The sequence below is a fragment of the Arachis ipaensis genome, chromosome B04, assembly GCF_000816755.2.
Source record: "Arachis ipaensis cultivar K30076 chromosome B04, Araip1.1, whole genome shotgun sequence".
In the NCBI taxonomy this organism is placed as follows: Eukaryota; Viridiplantae; Streptophyta; class Magnoliopsida; order Fabales; family Fabaceae; genus Arachis; species Arachis ipaensis.
The window spans coordinates 22769477-22776055 of NC_029788.2; the positions used below are offsets into that span (position 1 = coordinate 22769477).

The 6579-nt window shown below is 38.3% G+C and overlaps 1 protein-coding gene across 3 annotated transcripts in view; it reads right to left on the bottom strand.

Annotated features, from left to right (window-relative positions):
- The window catches only part of LOC107639213 (ankyrin repeat-containing protein NPR4), an 8367-nt gene extending 7273 nt beyond the window's left edge, over positions 1-1094 (bottom strand). For all 3 annotated transcript variants that reach the window (XM_016342687.2, XM_016342688.2, XM_016342686.2), the window contains exons 1-2: positions 891-1094; positions 694-804 (exon numbers count right to left, since the gene is read on the bottom strand). The gene's annotated coding sequence lies outside the window, so the exon portion shown is untranslated. The remainder of the gene's footprint in view (positions 1-693; positions 805-890) is intronic.

A 6579-nucleotide genomic window follows, 5' to 3' on the forward strand; every position in this document is an offset into this window, starting at 1 on the left:
ATATATATAGTATAAAAAAAGTTGAATAAATAGCTTTTTTTTTCCATATATTATGAATCTTTTTTGGCTATTGACTAGCAAAACAAAAGTCTTTGCAATACACATTAGACACCTTAAAATCATCCCAAAATGACTTTATTAATTGCATGATTTTTCGAAGGCGGCTGTCTTCCTATGCCCGCTTGCTAAAAGAAAATGAAGACTCTATCTTGTAAAGTGAGAGTGATCTATCTTCTAAGAATAAAATGGAAGCTTTTCTGTTCTGGATGGGGTAGAGGGTATTTAGGAAAACACAGGAAGGAAGGAAGAAAGAGAACGCATCAAGATTTAAAGAGTATATATTAAAAAATAAAAATTATTCCGAGAAAATTAAAATTGAGAGGGTATAGAACTCATTTGTTTAGACTTATATGATTGGACTAATGTATTATCTGATGATTCTGATACCATATTAAAAGTGTCATGAAAATTAAAGTGGAGAGTAGAGAAGAAAGAACAAAGAGAAGAATAGTGCATATAAACCCAACTATGTGAATTTGAATCTACTACATCGTATATATGTAGCTAGCAGTAGAAGAAGTGGATAAGTAACTGATCTAACTACCCAACGTTAGTAACTGAATCGTAACAGAATCATTCTGGCAAAAACATTAGGAGAAACCGAAAAAGAGAAGATGGGAATCGGAATATTACCTATTATTATTTTAATTTGCCCACGGAACCTTTATATTCTTAGAAGTGCCTTCAGTTCCAGAGAGAGAAAGAGGGGACTGAAATCCCAACCAGATGCTTCGGAATATATATCTGCATACAACAAGAATTTTCCAAACATTCAGTGCATATATTGCTTTCAAGTTTCAACACTTGTTGATGTGCAGTTTTGCACTCACCACCATGAATTTGAAACTGCTGATGAAGCTTCCTATTTTCTGTCACGCGAAAAACTCTAGTTAAATATACAGAAAGGTAAAGAACCTATCTAAATATAATTGATTAATTGTTCACAGGACAACAACATTTATCTAATGAATATTATAGAAAACATGAAAATATAAAGATGATAAAATGGGACCGATAGATACATGGTTTGGAGTATAATAGTATATACTATATAGTGTCCAAATGATATTTTGGGACAGTAATTAAATTTTAAATTTTAAATAAAAAAACAACTTGTGCATCACATGGTTATGGTTTCTAGCTTCTACAGTAATTTAATTTTTATTATGTGTGCATAATAAAAATTTTTAATATAACAAAATTTTTAAAATTTTTATATGTTTTTTATTCTTTCTTAGTACTAATTTAAATGTGTTGGTTTCTAAAAAAATAATGTGCTGTTTTATATAGCAATTTTAAATTACGTGATACCCCAAGATCCTTGTTAATAGATTCCGTCCTCATGTTGCGGAGATTGTTGGCCCGCTTCAAGGAGAATTTATTCCGAGACGAGGAACTCCTAACAACATCATTATTGCTCAAGAAGTCATTTACTTTATGAAGAAGACTAAGGGTTAGTTTGGCTAAACTTCTTAAATAAGTTCTTTTAAAAAAGGAGCTTAAAATATAAGGACTTTTATTAATAACAACTTTTAAATAAGTTATTTTATGTTTGGAAAGTTATTATAGAAGTCCTTGTTTTAAAGTTATGCATTAAATAGGAGTGATAAAATAGCTTTTGAAAATAGGAGAAGTCACATTTTTTAACTTCTTCAAAAACTCTTAAATAACTTTTTGAAAAGTTAAAAATTTATCTAAAAATTGTACCAAACACTATTAATGTAACTTTTTATAAGTCAAAAACTAAAAAAACTAGCTTTTGGAGTTTAAAAAGTAGCTTTTGGAGTTTCCCAAACGGACCCTAAATCAAAGAAAGGCACACTGGCCTTTAAGATTGATCTGGAGAAAGCTTATGACAGAGTTGACTGGAGGTTTTTAGCCCATACCCTTAAGAGCTTTGGTTTTTCCAATCCTACAATTAATTTGATTATGAATTGTGTCACTGCTTCCTCCTTATCTATTCTTTGGAATGAGAATCGTCTAAATGACTTTACTCCTAGTCGGGGACTTAGACAAGGAGACCCTATCTTTTTGTGTTGTGTATGAAGAGATTAGCGTGCTTTATTAGTCATCACGTTGATTTGGGCTTGTGGGAGCCGATTGCTATTTCTAGAGGGGATCAAGAATATCTCATTTAATGTTTACGGATGACTTACTTTTATTCTGTAAAACTACAAAGAAACAAGTGCAAAATGTGATGTTGGTTTTAGAAATTTTTTGCAAAGCATCCGGGATGAAGATTATTGTGGAGAAGTCTAAAGCGCTTTGCTCTAAGAATGTCTCTGCAACAAGGAAAGAGGTTTTCACTGGGGTATCCTCTATCAGATTTGTCCAAGACTTGGACAAGTATCTTGGAGTTACCCTTAGCCATTCTAGGGTGATCTGTTCAGCTTTCAATAGTGTCCTGGATAAGATTCGAGGTAGACTAGCAAGCTGAAAAGAGAGTTTACTCAATCGAGCTAGTAGACTCTGCTTGGTTAATTTTGTTGCAGTCGCTATTCCCACTATCAGATGCAGGTCTCTGTTTTTTCAAAAAGAATCATAAGTAAATTGGAGTCTATGATGAGAAATTTTTTTTGGGAAGGACAAGTTGATGAGAGAGGATTGAATCTTATTAGTTGAAAGGTGCTGGTTACTCCAAAAAATATAGAGGTTTGGGGATTAGAGATTCTTATTGTGTGAATATTGCACTTCTTGGAAGCTAGTTTGGACTTCTTTCCAACAGCCAAACAAGTTATGAGTCCAATTGTTGGATGCCAAATACCAATCATCTTTATATGACTATTTTAGTTGTCCTAAGAACAAGGGCTCTCCCATTTGGAGGGGTCTTTGCAAAGCTTGGAAAGGGTTGAAGGATGAGTTTGCTTGGTGTATTGAGAATTTGAATCAGAATTTTTGGTTTTGTAGCTGGAGGAGAAAAGGACAGTTATCTAATGAGATGGATTATATTCACATTTTTATTCGAATCTCCAGATACAGGATATTTAGTCTGTTGGTAGGTGGCATTTAGATACTATTTATTCTTCTTTATCTCAAAATCTAAAAGGTAATATTTTTTCTTACAATCTAGATTTGCAAGCAAATCCGGAAGTGGGTTGATATTGATTTAGGTCTACTGCCAAAGTCATACGCAATAGTTACTTGTGGTTGTGTAAGCAGCTGTTTGATTGGGAGGAGTGGGAGAATTGGCTTTGGCTTTGGCGTTAGCTTGTTCCAGAAAAGCACAAGTTTTTGGCTTGGCTGTGTCTTAAGGAGGCTCTTCCTACTGCAAGTTTTCGGTTCAGAAGAGGGATGTTGTCATCGGATAGGTGCCCAAGATGTCTTTCTAGTCAGGAATCGATTTTACATTGTATTCAGAATTGTCCAAAAGCTCAGCTTGTATGGCATAGGTTGGATATTTCTTGTCATCCTTTGGATTTGAAGAATTGGTTCTTGTATCATAGCAGATAGCATTCGTTCAGGTTCTTTTCGAGACTTTGGTGGATATGACGAGTAAGGAATAATGACATCTTTAATTTTCATAAAACATGGCCTCCAGAAAAAAGTGATTTGTCTGGCATTAACTTTAGAAAATGAGCTTAGGAATATTTTCTAATTACAACGTATGTCCCTTCCCTCTATTCTAAATGGTTTTCGGAATCCTCCATCCATTGGTACTTTCAAGATTAATTGTGATGCTAGTTATCTTGGTTCGGGTGATAGTATTGGTTTTGCTTGTGTTATTAGAGATTGTAATGGGAGTTGACAAATGAGGTGTTTGGGAATGATTGAGAGTAATAATATTCTTCAAGGAGAATTGTTTGCTATTTGGAGAGGATATCTCTTAGCTTGGTATGTGGGTCAGCGAGATGTTATTTGTGAGACGGATTGTGTGGAAGCGTTTAATCTTGTTACTAATCATCAAGATGGTTTTGGGTTTATTGATCCGTTGGTACTCAAAATAAGAGATATCATATTTGGAATTAGCGTGTTGACTTTCGTTTGATTATGAAAGATGCAAACACGGTGACAGATATTATAACAAAGATGGCGATGGGGTTACAACTTCATCATGTGAAGCTTCCTTCACCTTGGGAGGAGTTTAAGAGTAATCTTAAACGGGACTGTCCCTCTATTTAAACAATTCTTTTGTTTTATTTGTTTTGTTTTGTTTTGTTTTGTTTTGTTTTGTTTTGTTTATTTAAGTCACCAAAAAATTACGTGATACCCCACCTACTAATTAGGGCTTTTTTACCTAAATGCGCATCTAAAAAACATTAATTCCCATAATGCGCATGGGTGGAAATGTTTCTAAAAACGCGCATTGCCATTTCTTGGCCTGTGCCCGTGAAATGGATTTGAACTCCATTTCACTCAAGGTGCCCACGAAATGGGTATCCCATTTCCATGGTGGCAGCAGCGAAATGGAAGGAAGAACTCTAGGCAGGCAGGCGCAAAATGGGTGTACGGCCGAGTTAAGACTCCATGTCTCTTGTACCGGACACGAAATGTGACAAATTTGTGTGTACTGCACACAAATTGGAACAACGGCTAGGCTATAAAAACCCTTCTCCAGCAGAACTAAAGCCACATTTCTAATTCTCACTTCTTCTCCCCTTTCTTCTTCTCCGAAAATTCCACTCTCATAGAAGCTGCTTTTTCTAATTTTTGGGTGTCATAATGGCATCTGAACATATTTATGTGGTCATATATCCCAATGGTGAAATTTCGTATACAGCTGAGGGAGTGACCTTTATGTGTGACGACCCACTTTGGATAATGATTTCCCCACAGTCGTGTCTGCAACAACTAAAAAATATGATTATGATGAACACTGGGCTGATTGGAAAAAAGGAGATCAGTACGCTTATTTACAGGATGCCGGTTGCTGTAGCAAGTTCGTTTACATATCAGAAAATGCATATTAAATCTGACAAGCACGTATCGATGATGTTTTCGTATCATCGTAGCATCGGAAGCATCTATTCGATGGAACTCTACATGAAGCTCCAAGATGTGGGGGCAGCTCATCTAGTTCGAATAACGTGGAGGAATTGCGAAATTCCAGTGCTGGTGAAGGCATTCCATTTTTGGACATAGGTAGGGCTCGCAGTCCGTCCTTTTAACGCCTTCGTGGCCCCCACCCAGAATACAGAAATTCCTGACCGACGTCCCTTCCCCAATGTCCATGTCGTATATCCGGAAGGAATGGCCGACGGGTTGGCTGACTCCTCTGAGGAAGACAAGATTGAGAATGATAGTGGAGAGGAAGCAGAAGTTGTTCCGGAAACCCAACCGGTTCAGGGCGAAAGGGTCATCCCAACTGGTGTTGAACTGATAAATGTTGCAATGGTTGGAGGTCTTTCCAGCGGCACCCCCGACCAATACCTGCACCTCAGTCTTGGTCCAATGAACTTGACAAATGCAGATGACATACCCAGTAACTATGGTTTGACCGGTGAAATGGAGCTAGAGGTTGGCTTGAAATTCCTGAGTAAGGATGCAGCAATGCTTGCTATTAAGAACTACAACATCCGTCGAAGTGCAGAATTCAAAGTAGTGGAGTCAGATCATACTAGGTATGTTTGTCGATGCAAACTTTTTGGTGACCAATGTTGCTGGATGGTGAGGGTTGCGAAGACGAGGGCGTCCAGATTTTGGGAAGTTCGAAAATACCAAGGGCCTCACAGTTGTTTGGCGTCCGCGACTTCACAAGATCATGCTCAACTGGATTCAAATGTCATATGCCAGCATTAACCTGAGCTGGATCTTGAACTGGAGAGTCTGGGACCTGCATCTCCTCAACTTCGACAGCCTGATGTCTTCCACGGCGGGAATGATGGCGTCTCCTGTCCTGTGGAACTGCTGGTAGTTAAACAACTGGGCCTCTACCGTACTCTGCCGGAGCCCCTCGCGGAATGTCATCTCCTCGGAGATCATGGAAGGCCTCCGGGGGTGACAGAAACCTCTTTGTTCTCGAGCAATACCACCTGTAATAATCATGACTGTGATGCAAGGTATCTGCCCTATCAATCTCTAGCCGATATGATACAGTTCGTCGGTTTGCCCATACTTCAAACCATGTCTGCAGGCGGATGGGCCACCATCCATCATCGTTGCGAGCCGACTGGCGATGGAAGGTGTCTATGTTTAATGGAAGGTTCGGTGGACCTTGTTTGCCACCGAATTGCCGCATGACTCTATCGATGTTAACAATCTCGATCCAGTGGAACAGAATAAGTGGCACGACCACCGTATAGAAATCCCCATGTGGAGCTCCAAAAAATTCCGCAGGCACCCTCGGCAGAATACGTGCATCCCTGTACGGCATCCACAGAAACTACCAAAGCCGAGTGTCAGTTACACAGGTAGACAAACTTTCAGGGACAAAACAAAATCATGCGAGAGTCATGCAACAGGAATAGTTACCTCATCCACCTTCAAATTGTCCAACCTAAGCCGGTGCCTTTGTAAGCGTTGCTCGGCATAATCATTCTTTTCTCTCTTGTCCACCCACCTACGAAAGAACATCATGATCAT